Below are 19172 nucleotides of genomic sequence, written 5' to 3'. Positions count from 1 at the left end.
AACTTGGTTCTTTTGTTTCCTCCCATGCCAGAGAGAATGGGGCAAGACAAAAGCTCTCCATTGTGAAGTACTGTATTGCCATATTAAAATATAAAGATGTTTCCACATTGTCACTTTATCTACATGTCCATTAAAGAGAATCTATGATCAGGTTTTTGCTACCCCATCTGAGAGTGGCATAATGTAGGGGCAGCAATGTGTCACTTACTGAGCTGCTTTCTGTCATTTTGATACAATTACTGTTTTATTTGCTGCAGATCTATCAGTTCTCTGAATGCTGAGCTCTGGATAACCCTGCCCACACCACTGATTGGCCGCCTTTTGTGTACATGGGCAGAAAACTGCCAATCAGTGGTGGGGGCGTGATTATACTGATTTCATTGATACCTTGACTACCTGGCAGCTGGATTACTAGTCCTCTAGTGATAATCTCCTGCTGATAAAACTATGATTTTATGAAAACTACAGCAAGCAGCCCAGTAAGTGATACATCGCTGGAATCAGGGTCTCTCTTTCTACATTAGGCAGCTCTCAAATTAAGTGGTAAAAACCTGGTGGCAGATTCCCTTTAATAACAGGCTTACTCCATTGCCTCTTTGTAGAAGACGATGGCCCTGATTCATCAAAGCTTTTAAAGGGAATCTGTCAGCAGGTTTTTGCTACCTCATCTGAGATCAGCCTGATGTAGGAACAAAGAAGCTGAATCCTGTATCACTTTAGATTACTGGGTGCAGACTCTGCACATACAATGTCTATAGGCAGTGAGCTGCCTATCACAAGAGGGGAGGTGTTGGACCAAGGCTCACGGGACCAGCTAGTCACAGCAATGATGACAGCCTGGTGCTAAAACAATCATTGTAAGCAAACAAAACCTCACAGCTTGATAAGAGAGGCATGGATTAAATCTGTGTTTTAGCTCCTACCTCATGCTGTCATCAGATTAAATAGCAAAAACCTGCTGACAGATTCTCTTTAAGCTTTGAAGAGCTGCAAAATGTTTGCGCTCTGCGCTATTTTCACCCAGCTCTGATAAAGTAGGCGGATCTGGGGCAGTATGTGGGCGTGATGGGGACGTGCCTGACAAACATGCGGGCAATTCCCGCATGTTTTGTGTCTGTCTAACAGTCGCAAAATATGAGGCCCGGGGACTCGAACATGTCACTTGAGCACCCGCAATACTTGGTGCATAATCGAGCACCGTAGTAAAACTCGAGTAATGAGCACTTGCGCTGATCACTACACGTGACATACGAATGTGGCGCGATCCCCATGAGAGCCAGTGCCGACACCACTGGAACTGCATTGGAGGTGAGTATAAGGCCACGGCCCCACTGTCAGTATTCGGTCAGTATTTTTTCTCAGGAGTGGGAGCCAAAACCAGGAGTGGGTGATAAATGCAGAATTGTTGACTTGTTTCTATTATACCTTTTCTCTGATTGTTCCTCACCTGGTTTTGGCTCCCACTCCTGAGAAAAAATACTGAACGAACACTGATAGTGGGGCCGTGGCCTAAGTGTTATTATTTTACTGGTGCAAACATGAGATTGTCAAAGTAGTGGATAACCTCTTTAATCATTTACAAGAGCCTGTAGCTTTAAGAAAAGTAGTCACTTTATAAATTTAACATTTTGCATGTTCTGCTGTAATAAAAGTTGCTGCTAGTAGTGGAGTTCAGTCACTTGTCAGCTCTTCCTTTGTTTTCTCCTCTTTCTGATCAAGTTTGTGCTTACAGCACAGTAGTTGTGTGATGGAACAATGAAACTATTGATCATATTGGCAGTAAGATCAGAGATAACACTGTTACACTTCAGCTCTGCTGCTGACACTATTTGCCACCAAGTGAAGAAAAAATTCAAGAAAATACACGCAACATTCCCTCGTGTATGAATACTGTTAGTATCTAGAGTTTCAGCTTGCATTATTAGATTATCAATTTTTTTTTTACTTTTTTAATGTAGCATTTTACTCCACAATTATCTGCTATGCAGTACATTTGTTATAGGGATTGTCCAGAAGTTATTACCGTATTTCTTTTCTAACGGCAGGAAATATTATACATTTAAAACAAAAAAAGCAAAGTTCACCTGTTAATTCCCACCATACTCCAGTGTTGCTGCACCGATAGGTTGCAGTGTTCACGTTAATCTACCACTGGCCGCAGGGGTTATGTCAGTATAAACACCACGGGATAGCTAGGACCAGTGATTGGCTGTCACATGGATGTATGGCACAGATCACCACAGCAAAGTAGACAGAAGAGGTAGGTGAGGATCAAAAAGCAACGGCGTTGCAGCTCAAGAAAAATAAAAGCGGTAACCATTTCACAGTCACTATGTTTACCCCTTGGCATTTGGCTTAGCCAAACCTTTATTGATACAGTCATGTGCGGATGCCATGTGTTTTTCATGCGTTTCCGAAGCAAAAACACACTAAAACCACATATGCACATACAGCCATGGCCGAAAGTGTCCCAGAAAATTAAGTGTTTCTCCCAGAAAATTATTGCAATTACACATATTTTGTTATACACATGTTTATTTCCTTTGTGTGTATTGGAAGAACACAAAAAAATACAGAGAAAAAATGGCAAATTGGACATTCACACAAAAATCCAAAAATGGGCCGGGCAAAATTGTTGGTACCTTTCCAAAATTGTGGGTAAACAACTTTGTTTCAAGCATGTGATGTAGCAAGTAAAAGGTGTGGGCAATATGAAAATTCCACCTGAAACCAGATAAAAAGGTTGACTCAATCTTTGCATTGTGTGTTTATGTGTGTCACACTAAGCATGGAGAACAGAAAGGTTAAGTGCCCACGTAGCGTTTTTGTAGCGTTTTTGGGGCTGCGAAAACGCCGCAAATACGCTTGTAAAACAGTCTGCCATGCAAAGCAATGTGAATTCAGATGTGCTGTGCACATGATGCGCTGATTTGCGCGCCGAATTCGCATTGCGTTGCAAAACGCAGCATGACCATTTCTACCGCGATTACGCTGCAAATTCGCGGCCACTGACGAACATTGAAACGCAGCAAACCCGCAGGTATATGTGGATTTGCTGCGTTTCAATTAAATTCAATGGCCGCGAATTTGCAGCGTAATCGCGGTGCGTGTGGTACCCGGGATGAAGAGGAGACTACAACTCCTCTTCATCCCGGCTACCACGCAGTGAAAAAAAGAAATAAAATAGTTAAAAATAAACAAAACCTGTATATTCACCTCTCCGGCGGCCCCCGGTCTGCTCTCCGGTCTGCTCCCGGCCACGTCCTCTCTCCTTGGCGTCCCGCGATGTACTGTCAGGACCTGCGGTGATGTAATTTAGTCACCTGATGGTCACGCGACCGCTGACGTCGGCGGTCAGGTGATGGTCGCGTGACCATCAGCTGACTAAATGACAGTACACTGCGGGACGCCGATGAGAGTGGACACCGCCGGGAGCAGACTGGAGGAGACCGGAGAGGTGAGTATATAGTTTTTTTTTTATTTTTTAACGTTTTAATTCTCTTTTTTTTACTATAGATGCTGCATTTAAAGCATCAGTTGTTCACACATTATAAATCCATGCCGGTTGCATGGATTTATACTGTGTGACCAACTTGTCAAGCACTTTCCCAAGTGATGCTCAAAATCGCTTGGAAAACTGCTTGAAAAAACGCATGCGAAAACGCTGAAAAAATGCTTCTCTCTGGCAGAAAAAACGCATGTAAATCTGCATGCGTTTTTTTTCTGCCAGAGAGAGGCAAAAACGCTCTGCATCAAATCTGCTACGTGGGCACATAGCCAAAGAGGAGAATATTGGGGGAGGGAATGGGTATGGCGAACTCTGTATGGAGAACATGGGGGGTACTCGGTATGGAGAACATGGGGGGACTTAGTATGGAGAACATGGGGGTGGGACTCGGTATGAAGAACATGGGGGTGGGACTCGGTATGAAGAACATGGGGGTGGGACTCGGTATGAAGAACATGGGAGTCGAACTCGGTATGGAGAACATGGGAGGACTCGGTATGAAGAACATGGGGATGGGACTCGGTATGGAGAACATGGGGGTGGGATTCGGTATGGAGAATATGGGCGTGTTACTCGGTATGAAAAATATGGAGGGGCACGGTATGGAGAATGGGGTAGCGTGGGAGGGGATCAATCTGGAGAAGGGGTGGCGTGGGGTAATTCGATATGGAAAATGGAGTAGCATGGGGGGGCTCGTTATAAGGAATAGGGGTAACATGTGGGGGCTCTTACCAACAGATCACTATCAATCAAGACGAAGGACTGGCTTTAAAGAGAACCTGTCATCAGGTTTTCCCCATATATGGCCAGCACCTATAAGCTCTCTGTTACAGCATTCTGGTATGATGTCTGTATGTCCCCAATCCCCAAATGCAAGGCACAAAAAATAGCTTTTGTTATACCCACAGATAGTGCAGTCCGGTCCGATGGGCGTTCCTGATCTTGATACAGTGCCTCCTCACTTACAATTTATAAAGTAGTGGGCACCATCACAACAGATAAACAAATGGGATTACCTAGTGTATACCAAATACATATAGGCAAAAAACAAGAGAAAAGAAGTATACAAATGCAGGGATCACCAGAATATTTCAATACTTATTAAACATGATTACAAGCTAAAAAACATGATTAAAAACACTTAAAAAGCCAAATGGCTGAAGAACATATCTTACAACCCATAATAGGGTAATATTAATCCCAAGTTAGCCAGACAATATAGTATATAAATGAGATACTCAAATCACAAAAAAAGCACTCCAGGAGTCACTCAATGTGCAGGACTCCAATACCATCTATGGAATCACATGACATTTCGATAAAAAGTCTACCCTCATGCAAAAGAATATAATATATATGCAGGAAGAAATGTGTTGATCTTTGGCATTCCCATTAGAATGAATGGAGCAGTAGTGCAAATGCCTCTTCCTCCATTCAATCGGGTCCCTTCAGATCCCCGATTCGCAGGATTGGTGGGATCCATGGCAGTTGGACCCCCAGTGATCAGAAAGTTATTCCCTATCCCTTCAAATATGAGATATCCGTTTTAAAGAGTATCTAAACTTTTGGGATATTTTTTGTTATATGCCCATTCTGAGCAGATCAGTTCTGAGGCCACCACCAGTCGCTAAACACAGACCTTCTAGAAGGCCAAAGTTCAGGAGAGCATGCACACAGCACATAGTGAACCCAGTGAGTAGAAGATCATAGTCGTCTCTCCTGAACTGTGCACTTCTAAGTTCTTTTGAGCAATTGGTGGTGGTCTCAGGTCCCACCCCATGACGCCCCTTCTCCATACTGACGTACTGTAGAGGTATACTTCTCTCTGTGGCTATGAGATGAAGTGTTCAAGTAGTGATCCAACCCATATAAATAGCAAGGGAGAGACTCGGCACTCAGTTTCCTGTGAATGAAAAAAAATTTCTTCAATGACAATCTAAATAATTTAATGTTTCGGACCATCATCAGAAACTGATTGCCATGCGGTGACCAGACAGAATATGCAGAAGCAGGGCAGTAAGAGTGACCTCCTTCACTGTGGTATAGCGTTCAGCTTCAGACTCACACCAATATGCTGAGAATTAATGGACGTAAAACATATAAGATATCTTCCAAAAGTTAATCTCCTGTTTCAACTCACCCATCATCGCTTGAAAATTAACTCTGAGAGAAGAGCGAAGGGAACCGAGCAGGTCCTGCATCAACTCCTTCATGATCGGGACATCGACAGAGCATTCGCCAGATCTTGTGGACGACTTGCCTGGTGAAGACGCCTGCGAGCGTGCAGGGGAAGATGGCGTTCCTTCATGTGACAGGGATTTCCGGTGGGTGTTCTGAGGAAAAAACTCTGAGTTTAGCCAGGGAACTCCTTTTTTTTGGTTTTTGGATCTCCCTCTGGACATCATCATCATACAAGCTTTATATGATGGTTAGTCGAGTGTAGATGCAACTTCTAGCCCTAGTAGGAAAGCTTGTTCACAGAGCTGTTCACTCACACAGCCAGCGCCATCAGCGGTGAGGCCACCCCCCATCTTCTAGAAGTTAAGTTACTCTTTAAATGTTTAAGAAAGCTCCTGCCTAGGACTAAACAGTACTGTGGTTCCTGTCCACAATCTGATGATGGCTGGTAACAATAACTTCAAGCATCTCCTTACCATTGTTAAGGACATACTGCGAGTTGTAGGTTAATGCAGTACAATTGTATATGGGGCTGACATGATACTACAATTGATTGCTGTACTAAGCTTGGCAATGTATTTATGTACTGACTGTGGTTCTGGTGATGTTTTACTGTGCTGATTGTGGTTCTGGTTATGTATTACTGTATTGACGGTGGTTCTGGTGATGTATCACTGCACTGACTGTGTGGTTCTGGTGATGTTTTACTGTACTGCTGGTGGTTCTGGTGATTTATTACTGTACAGATGGTGGTTCTGGTGATGTAGTCATTGAGATGTTGTAATCTTTAATTTATCAGACTTGATACTAAAATATTACAGGGTTAGTGTGCTGGACTAAAAATACAGCTGTCTGAAAGTCTGTCAGCTGAACAAGAAATTGACTAAAGCCCCCATACACTGCCGTCCGTTTGGCCGGCAGCTATCCATACAGGATTGCTCACTCTGCCGAGCACTCCTGTGTTCTTGAGAGCCACTGTTAGACATCTCTGGCAGCAGCTTATCACTTAGAGAACAAAAGGATCTACAGTCCGAAATCGGACATGCTGGATTTTTATCTTCCCTGACAATCATCAGTCAAAGCCACCTATACACATTGGACTGTTAGCGGAACCTGTTGGTATTGGTGGGTTTGGCTAAATTTAGTCTAATGCGTATGGGGTTCTTAACTAAGGGTATGGGCGCTGTCAGGGTATGTGCACACAACTTCTTTTAGACGTTTGCGAATCCCTGGAGTTTTTTAGACAGAAGACGCTTCAGGAAAGTCATCACTTTTGTCCTAAAGCAACTTTTCTTGCCTGTTTTTGGTCGTTTTTTTCTGACATCTTTTAGCTATCAGTTTTTGTTTATTTATTTTTTTATAAACTAGTAAAGCTGAACATATAATGGACCGGTCATTTCTTTTAGCAGCTTCATGTCTTAGGAGACCTGAAGAGGTTAAAAAAAACTCAAAAGATTGAACACGTGAGTTGTCTTTTTATGGAAGTGTAAGAGTTCATTGCTTTTAGCTTATGTAGCGCCGGCGTCCCTGCCCTCTGCTAGGCAGGGACGCTGTTCCCCTCACCTCCCTGCTCCGTGCCCGGCGTCCTCCTCCCGCTCTGCTGGCAGCGCGCGCTCCTTCCCGGCCACTGTGCTTAGGGCGCGCGCGCACGCTCTCCCTCCCTCTTAAAGGGGCCGCGCGCGCCGTCCTAAGGAGTCCCCGGCCAATGGCCGGAGGACTTCACCATATATAAGGCACCTCCTCCAAAATGGAGGTGCCCGAGCTATGTTGTTGCACTGTTCACTACTCTGCTTCAGCCCTCAGGTCCCGTTGCCAGTTACCTGCCAGATACCTGCCAGATTCCTGCCAGCTTGCTGTCTTATTCCTGCCTGATATTCCGCTACCTGCCTGCTAGCCTGAGGTCCGACGGTCTGCCTTACAACTCCTGTCAGTCTGTCTAAGGACCAGCTTGCCCGCTCACCTGGGAGCGCACTTCAGCTACCTGCCTGCTTGCCTGAGGTCCGACGGTCTGCCTTCCAACTCCTGTCAGTCTGTCTATGGACCAGCTTGCCCGCTCACCTGGGAGCGCACATCTGCTACTTGTCTGCTAGCCTACCTGGAGGCTCCGCCGTCACGTGCTGTGACCACCTGCCTGTCCAGTGACTCCTGTCCGCTCACCTGGGATCGCTCATCTGCTGCCTGTCCGTTAGCATACCTGGAGGCTCTGCTGTCACGTGCTGTGACCACCCGCTTATCCAGAGACTCTCGCCCGCTCATCTGGGAGCGCTCTTCTGCCGCCTGTCTGTTGGTCTTCCTGGAGGCTCCGCCGTCACATGCTGTGACCACCCGTTTATCCAGACACTCTCGCCTGCTCACCTGGGAGCTCAAGTCTACCATCAGCCGCCACAGGTCGTACCAACCCTTTACCCAGAGACTGCCCCGGTCACTTGCCGTGACCATCTGCCCGTTCTTCCAGAGACTGTCCCGGTCACTTGCCGTGACCATCTGCCCGTTCACCCAGAGACTGCCCCGGTCACTTGCCGTGACCATCTGCCCGTTCACCCAGAGACTGCCCCAGTCACTTGCCGTGATCTCCTGCCCGTTCTTCCAGAGACTGTCCCGGTCACTTGCCGTGACCATCTGCCCGTTCACCCAGAGACTGCCCCAGTCACTTGTCGTGATCTCCTGCCCGTTCTTCCAGAGACTGTCCCGGTCACCTGCTGTGACTGCCTGCCTGGTCGCCACCCGCTCCCTTACAAGGACCGCCCCCTTGTATAGTAGCTCAGAGGTTCCGCCTCCCAGACCCGTTACAGTTTGCTCGGGCCATGGAACCCGGTGGCACCCAAGCTCCCTCGCTCTCGGACCTCTGTCATGAACTGTCCCGTCAGAGGTCCCAACAGGAGTCCATCCTGGGTCACCTGCGGAATGTCAATTCTCGCCTGGACACTCTGACTGCTCCACCAGCAACCACCGCCAGTGCCATGACTCGCAACCCGGCAGCTCCGCTGCCCACCAATACCATGGTATCTTACCCCGGACCCTGGCTTTCTGCACCTCCTCGCTTCGGAGGCGACTCCGCCCAGGCTCGGGGCTTCATTAATCAGTGCACCCTGCACTTTGAACTATTGTCCCACCAGTTTAACTCCGACCGGGCCAAAATTGCCTTCATCATGTCCCATCTCACCGGGGAGGCCCTGGCCTGGCTAAATCCTCTATGGGAGAGAGGAGACCCCCTGGTGTCCGACTTGCCTGCCTTCCTCACGGCTTTCCGGAAAGTCTTCGACGAACCCGGACGGAAGACCTCATCCGCATCATCTCTGCTACGCCTCCGTCAGGGAAGTCTCACCGTGGGCCAATATGCCATACGGTTCCGTACCCTTGCCTCGGAGCTGGCCTGGGATAACGACACTCTGGTATCCGTCTTCTGGGAGGGTCTGTCCGGCCGTATTAAAGATGAACTTGCCGGTCGGGACGTTCCTACCACTCTCGATGACCTAATATCTCTTGCCACCCGGATTGACCTACGGTTCCAGGAGCGTGCCAAAGAGGTCACCCGTGAGAGGAGGTTTCCACGTCTAGCTCCTACTTTTCAGAAACCCGTCACTCCCTCCGTCTCTCCCCAGGTACACTCTCCTGAGCCTATGCAGGTCGACCAGACCAAGATGGTCAAAACCCGTCAGGACTTACGCCGTGCCGAGGGGAGCTGCTTCTACTGTGGCAGTAAGGAGCACCGGATCCGTGCCTGCCCAGAGAGGTCGGGAAACGCCTGTGTCTAGGTTCGCTCAGAGAGGTCGACCTAGACAAGAATAAATCCTCTCCATCTCTGCTGCTGTCAGTTTCAATCGTCTGCGGGGAGAACCGTTATTTCGAACTAGCCCAACTGGACTCTGGAGCAGCCGGGAATCTTATTTCACAGTCCCTGGTAGAGAAATACCGCATCCCCACCAAACCTCTGGCTGTACCCTTGTCTGTTGCTGCCGTGGATGGGGGCCTCTTACCACGCCCCATCCAACTCATCACCGAATCCATTACTCTGCAGGTGGGAATGCTGCATTCTGAGAGTATCTCCTTTCATGTTCTGCCTGGACTCTCTCATGACCTCTTGCTAGGTCTACCTTGGCTCCAGAGACATGCACCCGTGCTTGACTTGCAGACCGGAGAAGTCCTTCGCTGGGGACAGGACTGCCATAAGACCTGTCTGGTTCCCGTCCATCCCGTCCGTCCTTCTCCTACCCCAGCTAATCTACCTGGACTTCCGATTCCTTATTGGTCTTATGCTGATGTCTTTAATAAAAAGGAAGCAGAGACACTACCCCCTCATAGACCATACGACTGCCCTATCGACTTGTTACCCGGTACTACTCCTCCCCGTGGGCGTATTTATCCATTATCCGCTGCTGAGACCCGGTCGATGTCCGAATATATTGAGGAGAATCTGGCCAGGGGATTCATCCGGAAATCTACCTCCCCGGCGGGAGCAGGCTTCTTCTTCGTAAAAAAGAAGGACGGCTCTCTCCGTCCCTGTATAGACTATAGAGGCCTTAACCAGATCACGGTGAAGAATAAGTACCCCCTTCCGCTCATTCCGGAGTTATTTGATCGTCTGAGAGGGGCTAGAATCTTCACCAAACTGGACCTCCGTGGGGCGTACAACCTGGTTCGTATCCGTCAGGGGGATGAATGGAAGACGGCATTCAACACCCGGGACGGCCACTATGAATATCTGGTAATGCCCTTTGGTCTCTGTAACGCTCCTGCTGTCTTTCAAGAGTTGGTCAATGACATCTTCCGGGACCTTCTCTACTCCTGCGTAGTGGTGTACCTGGACGACATCTTGGTCTTCTCTCCGGATCTCCAGACTCACCGGAGGGACGTTCGTCAGGTCCTGCTCAGGCTCAGGCAGAATCACCTCTTCGCTAAATACAAGAAGTGCCTCTTTGAGCAGACCTCGCTTCCGTTTTTGGGCTACATTATTTCTCAGACCGGCCTACGAATGGATCCAGAGAAACTGTCTGCCATCGAGAAATGGCCTCGACCGGAGGGGTTGAAGGCCATTCAGCGGTTCCTGGGCTTCGCCAACTACTACCGCCTCTTCATACCACACTTCTCTTCCCGGACTGCCCCAATTTCCGCGCTCACCCGTAAGGGTACTAATCCCAAAGAGTGGCCGCCCGAAGCAGAGGAGGCCTTTCTTTCCTTAAAACAGGCCTTCTCTTCCGCCCCGGTGCTGCATCGCCCGGACGGCAACAAGCAGTTCTTCCTGGAAGTTGACGCCTCCTCCTCTGGAGCCGGAGCGGTACTTACTCAAAAATCATCTTCCGGGAGAATGGTAACTTGCGGCTTCTTCTCTAAACTCTTCTCCTCCTCAGAGCGCAATTATTCCATAGGAGACCGAGAGTTATTGGCCATCAAACTGGCATTGGAGGAGTGGCGTTACCTGCTCGAGGGGGCTCTTCACCCGGTAATAATTTACACTGACCACAAGAACTTGGCTTACCTCCAGCATGCCCAGAGACTTAACCCGCGCCAAGCCCGGTGGTCCTTGTTTTTTGCTCGCTTTGATTTTGTTCTTCATTTTCGCCCGGCTGACAAAAACGTCAAGGCGGACGCCCTGTCTCGATCCTTTCTGGTGTCTGATCTCGAGGAAGATCCGAAACACATCATCGATCCCGCCAGAGTAATGCAGGTGGCTCCCGTGAGTCTAAATCGTCTCCCTCCCGGAAAGACGTTCGTATCAGTACCTGATCAGGAGAAGATCCTTCACTGGGGTCACTCGTCTAAACTGGCTGGCCATGCCGGTCAGAAAAAGACCCTCCAGCTTATTACCCGGCACTACTGGTGGCCTACCCTGCACAAGGACGTAATAGACTTTGTTTCTGCCTGTGTGTCCTGCGCCCGCAACAAGGTTCCGAGACATCTGCCAGCCGGTCGCCTCCTTCCGCTCCCAGTACCTGCTGCCCCCTGGCAGCATATAGCAATGGACTTTATAACTGACCTCCCAGTCTCTGCCGGTTGTACGGTCATTTGGGTGGTCGCTGACCGCTTCTCCAAGATGGCTCATTTCGTTCCCCTGCCAGGCCTCCCGTCTGCACCCGAGCTAGCTAAAGACTTTATTCATCACATCTTTCGTCTTCATGGCCTGCCCCTCCACATCGTGTCGGATCGTGGGGTACAGTTCACCTCACGCTTCTGGAGAGCCACTTGTAAACTGCTAGATGTCACCCTGGACTTCTCTTCCGCTTACCACCCACAGTCCAATGGTCAAGTGGAGCGGATCAATCAGAACCTGACCAGTTACCTCCGGCACTTCGTTAATGCCCATCATTCAGACTGGGTGGATCTCCTACCATGGGCCGAGTTCTCATAACAATCACGAGAGCGAATCCTCCTCCAAATCCCCGTTTTTTGTAGTCTTCGGTCAGCATCCTCGGATTCCTTTTCCTGTCTCCACCTCTGTGGACAACCCGGCTGCGGAATCTCTCGTTAGCAAATTTTCCTCCATTTGGGAGAGTACCCGATCCGCACTCCTTCAGTCCGAACGGATGAAAAGACACGCTGACAAAAAACGCCTGGATCCTCCACAATTTCGTCCCGGAGATAAAGTCTGGCTCTCATCTAAATATGTCCGACTCAAGATACCTTCTTACAAGTTAGGGCCTCGGTTCATCGGCCCCCTGGAGGTCATCAGTCAGATCAACCCGGTGGCCTATAAATTGAAACTCCCGGCCAACTTACGGATCCCTAACTCCTTCCATGTATCTCTCCTCAAACCTGTGGTACTTAACTCTTTTTCCAAGTCTACAGGTACGCCTCCTGCTCCGGTTTCTGCTGAGGACGAGTTTGAGGTAGAGAACATTCTTGCCACCAAAAGGGTAAGAGGAAAGACCTTTTTTCTAGTAGATTGGAAGGGGTTTGGTCCTGAGGAGAGAACGTGGGAGCCCCGGGAGAACATCCATGCCCCTCTTATCCTTGCTAAATTTCTGTCTGGCCTAAAAAAGGGGGGGCCTAAAGGGGGGGGTACTGTAGCGCCGGCGTCCCTGCCCTCTGCTAGGCAGGGACGCTGTTCCCCTCACCTCCCTGCTCCGTGCCCGGCGTCCTCCTCCTGCTCTGCTGGCAGCGCGCGCTCCTTCCCGGCCACTGTGCTTAGGGCGCGCGCGCGCGCTCTCCCTCCCTCTTAAAGGGGCCGCGCGCGCCGTCCTAAGGAGTCCCCGGCCAATGGCCGGAGGACTTCACCATATATAAGGCACCTCCTCCAAAATGGAGGTGCCCGAGCAATGTTGTTGCACTGTTCACTACTCTGCTTCAGCCCTCAGGTCCCGTTGCCAGTTACCTGCCAGATACCTGCCAGATTCCTGCCAGCTTGCTGTCTTATTCCTGCCTGATATTCCGCTACCTGCCTGCTAGCCTGAGGTCCGACGGTCTGCCTTACAACTCCTGTCAGTCTGTCTAAGGACCAGCTTGCCCGCTCACCTGGGAGCGCACTTCAGCTACCTGCCTGCTTGCCTGAGGTCCGACGGTCTGCCTTCCAACTCCTGTCAGTCTGTCTATGGACCAGCTTGCCCGCTCACCTGGGAGCGCACATCTGCTACCTGTCTGCTAGCCTACCTGGAGGCTCCGCCGTCACGTGCTGTGACCACCTGCCTGTCCAGTGACTCCTGTCCGCTCACCTGGGAGCGCTCATCTGCTGCCTGTCCGTTAGCCTACCTGGAGGCTCTGCTGTCACGTGCTGTGACCACCCGCTTATCCAGAGACTCTCGCCCGCTCATCTGGGAGCGCTCTTCTGCCGCCTGTCTGTTGGTCTTCCTGGAGGCTCCGCCGTCACATGCTGTGACCACCCGTTTATCCAGAGACTCTCGCCTGCTCACCTGGGAGCTCAAGTCTACCATCAGCCGCCACAGGTCGTACCAACCCTTTACCCAGAGACTGCCCCGGTCACTTGCCGTGACCATCTGCCCGTTCACCCAGAGACTGCCCCAGTCACTTGTCGTGATCTCCTGCCCGTTCTTCCAGAGACTGTCCCGGTCACCTGCTGTGACTGCCTGCCTGGTCGCCACCCGCTCCCTTACAAGGACCGCCCCCTTGTATAGTAGCTCAGAGGTTCCGCCTCCCAGACCCGTTACAGCTTATATCTAGCACTTTTGCAGGCGGGTTACAGAGCGGATCTGCTTGAAAAAGACGCTGTGTGCACATACCCTTAGTCTGACTGATCAGTAGGGGACGTTACCATTTAAAGTACATAGGGCAACATGAATGCCAAATACGGCCCTGCCCCTGTGTCCGGTGCCTGCTTTTTCCTCAAATCTTGGTTCCTTCTACTCCCTCCCAGCACCACTGTTTAGGTGTGCCTCATCTTCAGATTGGGTGGTCCTGCTGTTGATCTCAAATACTCATGGAAGCTGCAGTTTTGAGAACATTTCATGGGGGGTTGCATTGTTGTAAGAAAATAAGGCATCATATAATCAGTGGAGTTGCATATTCAGGGTGTTGTGAAAGCTAAGTGGGGACATGTGATCAGAATAAAAATCTGGGAATGTATAGTTCCAGAGGAGTCTCTTGTCCTTTCAGAGCAGTGAAACAGGACATCTACATAGCTGACAACATAGTAAGTGCTTTGGATAGGTGGCATATGTCCACTTGCCAGTCTCCTGGTTCCCTCTTCCAGACAGTGGTGTTGAGTGACTGCTGCAGTCAATCAGTGGTGATTGTTAGGCTGCAGCAGTCACCTGACTCCCCTGTCTGGAAGAAGCCAGGAGGTCCAGTAAGTGAGTAAGTTTTTTGTTTTTTTTAACTCCACCATGAGCCCACTAATACAATGTATATTTAGTATAAGACAACCCCTTTACAGCAGATCTATCTTCAGATTACACAATGTAGACTGCATACATTATTAGATTACTTGGACCTGATGAGACTGATGTGTTTACTTTGAAAATATACGTCCGAAGGACAGTATAATAATTTTTGAAACTTTGCCGAATTCATAAAATGCTCAGATTAACATCCGTATTATACAGGCATTCTTACATGGATTTATAAAGTAAATACACCAAGCTCATCAGGTCCAATAGATCTATTTAATGCTGTATGCAGTTTATATTGTGAAATATAGTGACAGGTAGGCTTCAAATTGGGTTGATAGGAATCGGATCCTACAATTTCAATACTGAATAAGCAACATAACGTCTGTAGTCATCAAGCAGGAGGTGTATGCCAACGGTGTGTTCACAGGTGGTTTATCAGGCACATGCCTAGGCAGGTGGAGATCAGTTACATCACCAAGACTCAGTAGAAGCCTGTGATGGGTTAGAAACCGTATCAGCGTAGTTGATATTTGTATACAAGGAGAAAAACATAAGAAACGTCATTTATCAAATAGTAATGACTTTCTGGGGCTTGGTATAGAATATGTATACGAAGGCCCACAGGATTATTAGACTTTATTTACATTAGGAATTCTTAAGTGGTTATTAAAATGTAAAAAATACTTGTGAGAGTGTATTCATACAAAGCAAACACAGTAGAAAGATGCCAGCCAAATCATCATTTGATTGACAGCTGTGTCTCCCATTACCCTATTTACTGGAACGCTCAGCTCAGCTGACCACTCCTATGATCTGTAAGGGTAGGTTGACATGAGCCTATAAAAGATCATTCAGAGTTTCATCCAGAAAACTCGGGCGATATTTTTCTCCCTTGTCATCTGTTTTTTTACAGCAGCAGCTATTAATAATTTACAAGACCATTTACAGTTTCCTATGTTACAGAACTGCAATTTCTCTGTAAAAATCGGATGTTATACTGTGGCTCCATACGGCATCTGACTTTGTTTTGCACATCCATAGACTTGAATGGACGAGTCTCATCTGATTTACCAAAGAAACTAGTGCAGACTGTGATTTTTTTTCACACACAGATTCAGTCAGTGGAAAAAAAATCTCTGATCTGCACTGCTCCATTGAATAATATTGATCTGAATGCTGTCCATTTTTTTTTTCATGGTCAACACTTTGACCGAAAATACGGTCGTGTGAATGAGTGATGAGAGTGAGCGGCTGCCAGTCTCTAAGGTTTATCTCCCGGAGAACAAAAGGATTGGCCAACGGAGAACAAAAGGATTGGCCATCGGAAATCCGACAAGCCAAATCCTTCTCTCCACCCACATCATTTGTCGGCAGAGAGTTGGAAGGCCCCCGTCCACATTGGCCTGATGGCCAATCCCACTGGTATCTGATGTTAATGTAATGTGTATGAAGGCCTTTAATAAATTTGTTTGCATCGGTTTAGGTCTCTGTACCAGCAATGAACCTGAAATGCCAGCTCAGTTTCTGACACTCATTCTAAAAACTTTTGAAAAGTTGGAAATGTGAAGTGTGCCATAATTTGTCACATTTTTAATAATTTATTTATTATTTAATAATTATTTAACAATAAATAAAATTAATAATGTTACTATAATTATTTAATAATTTATTTAATTATGTCAAATTTTTAATTTATTATGTAATAATTATTTAATAATAAATAAAATTTATAATAATATTATTATTTAATAATTATTTGTCACATTTTTACACCACTTTTATGGTTAAGCTGACCATATATTCACCTCATGGGTTTATTGTAAATGTGTATAATGTTTTCCCTGTGGTTTTTATCTGTGTGGCAAGAACCAAGGCCCACCCACTATGTCTGGATTAAACCTGACCACTGTTAAAGCACCACGCCAGTGTTTGTTTTTTTAATTCCTTGTTTAGTGATCACGTATGTGAGATTAATGAATATAGTCTCATTCTCACCAGTAGCCGCCATCTTCACCCATTTTCGGCACTTGAAGTTGTGATGGGCTAAATCACATAGTGGTTGCTGTGTGCATCAGAGGTCTGTGGGACCTTCTCAATGCAATTCTATGGGAATTCTGAACGAGGCCCTGCCGCCTCATTCTGAGTCCCCTAGACTTGTATTGAGAAAAGTGACTTCAGGAACACAAAGCGATCAGGCGGCTCGCAAAAGTTGTTACATGGTACCAGAGCAGGGCTGAAAACCGATGAAGACGCTGAACGGTGAGTATGTAACTACATACATTATACTTACATTACGTGATCTCTAACAAAAGAATAGGAAAAAAAGACTGGAGTGGTTCTTTAAAAACTTGGCAGGGATGTAACTACTGTATAGTGGGTGTAATACCTAAAAAGAAAAATGGAAGCAAAATCAACTTCATATAAATATATAACAATTATTAGTGAAAAAACAATTATTCATAAAATCATTAAAAAAAAATGTATAAGAGAAAAGTAACAAAGTGCCACACCACTTCAGGGAGCATAAGAACTACAGAAGAGGTATAACAGTCTAATGAGATAAGTTACATTTAGAATTGCACATATGAACAAATATATAGGGCAAAGCATAAGGTGTCATGTGCAGAATCTACATGTACAGTACAACCGTATTGACGTCTAAAGTACCAATTTCAAAAAGATCACAAGTAGAATCATAAAGAAACTGCTAGAACAGTGGTCCAATAAGATAAAATGGCATTAGGACTGCATATATTTATCACTATATAAATAAGTATATAGGTAAAAAACCTATTAGTAGATAGAAATGCAGAGTTAAGATATACAAACCAAATGCCAATGGGATAAAAAAATGGTGGTTACCTAAAGTCATGAATAATGATCAGTGATGAAAAATACCCATGATTATCATCTTGACCATATAGATGGTAATAAATACCCAGTGGACATATAATAATAATAATACTAATAATAATAATAAGATGCTCATAAAAACAACCTGGTAGTGATGATGAAGGTTACCCCAAAGGGGTAATTAACTTTATTCCTCCAAGCAGCCTCCAGCTTTCAGTCATAGAGATGTGGCCAATGTGGCTTCAGCGACCGCATAGTACATAATGAGTGACAGCCATTAACAACGCATCGATACTGACTGACAGCTGGCTCAGCAGTGCATCAGTGAAGAGCTGGCTGTCAGTCAGTGCCGGGGTGTGGTTACAGCCACTGCTCACTGTGTACTGAGTGGTGTCTGAAGCCGCAGCGGCAGCGCCTTCATGACTGAAAGCCGGAGGCTGCTGGGAGGAATAAAGTTAATTTCCTTCCTGGAGCCGGGCTTTCAGGGTGGCATCGCATGGCTTTAGAATTCTATTAACCTACAGATTACCCTCATAACTTCAAGTTAATAGTGTTTTTTTACATTACACGTTCCCCTTTAAGTGAATGTGTCTCACCTGTAAAAACTTGGGGCCAAAAACTTCAACATTGGCAATGAAACCGTGTATGGTGCAGTTTTAACTGAACGGTCAGAAACATCTTGTGGAAACATACCTTTGGGCCATTTATACAAAGTGTTGCATTCTTTACATGGATTCATGTACGACTGTGTCTCTTTTGTATGTTTGTGTTTCTCATTTCTCAACCGCATTAACCCCATTGACTTGTTTTCTCTGGACGTCCCATCAATTCTAGTAGTCACAATAGCATTGTGTTCTCCTCGCAGGATGCACAATCACAGACAGTATCCAGACAGCAATCCGTGATAGAAATGTGTGTGAAGAAATTAGAGCCAGGAAGAAAATCAATGACAATGCATCAGATTAGAGGCAAACACTTGTACTCCCTCGCCAATGATGGCTCACATTTATAGACCTGCACTGACAGCGACTGGAAAAACATTAGAAGAGCGGGAATGTTTTACACAAAGAGTCCTGGCAAACATCAGAGTGGACATGTGAGGGACACAATCCAGACCCCCAAATGTGGAGACCAGATAGCAGACACCATAAATACTTGTAGGGCAAACAAAGGGCTAATTCCCAGTGAAAACCATGAAGGACAACTGCAGGGCAGCCATTGTCCAATGACCCTGAATGAAGGTAATGTGGGGGATTTTTATCATGGTTTTGTCATTCCTGTGTTCTTCCTCATAGTAATACATTTTCATTATGTGACATCCCCGGCATTAAGTTAATAGGAATTCACAGGAAAATCAGAAGTTTTCAATGTTAAATATCACAATTTACATTTTTGTTCATTCATAATTAATGAGTAACTTTTGTTTTAAAACAATATAAAATGTACATTATTAAAATATGTATTTTTACTATTTTTTTTCCTCCGCCACTGGGTGCCAAGAGCACGACAATTACACACTGTAAATAAGGCAGCCCCAGGCCATAGGAGAGGGCAGTTGTACACCCCATTGTGCACGCCATGCACAGTTCACAGATGTGGGGGAAGCCAGGCACCATTTTATTGTAGCCAAGCGCCATTCACGGAGCTGCAATATCCCTCTGTCACCGCTACTTACAGCCATGAGTGGTGACGGTAAAGCAGCGGTGATGAGAACACCATGGGCAGCCCGACATTGTACTACTAATGCCAGGCTACCAATCTGTTCTCACAGCTGAAGATTTGACTGCTCCACTCTACATAGTTAGTAAAAAAAAACATATGTAAAAAATAAAGTTTGAATCACTACCTTTCTG

Source organism: Phyllobates terribilis, unplaced genomic scaffold, assembly GCF_046119375.1.
Source record: "Phyllobates terribilis strain yellow unplaced genomic scaffold, ASM4611937v1 Scaffold_5__5_contigs__length_657084704, whole genome shotgun sequence".
In the NCBI taxonomy this organism is placed as follows: Eukaryota; Metazoa; Chordata; class Amphibia; order Anura; family Dendrobatidae; genus Phyllobates; species Phyllobates terribilis.
This window is presented reverse-complemented; position numbering follows the sequence as displayed.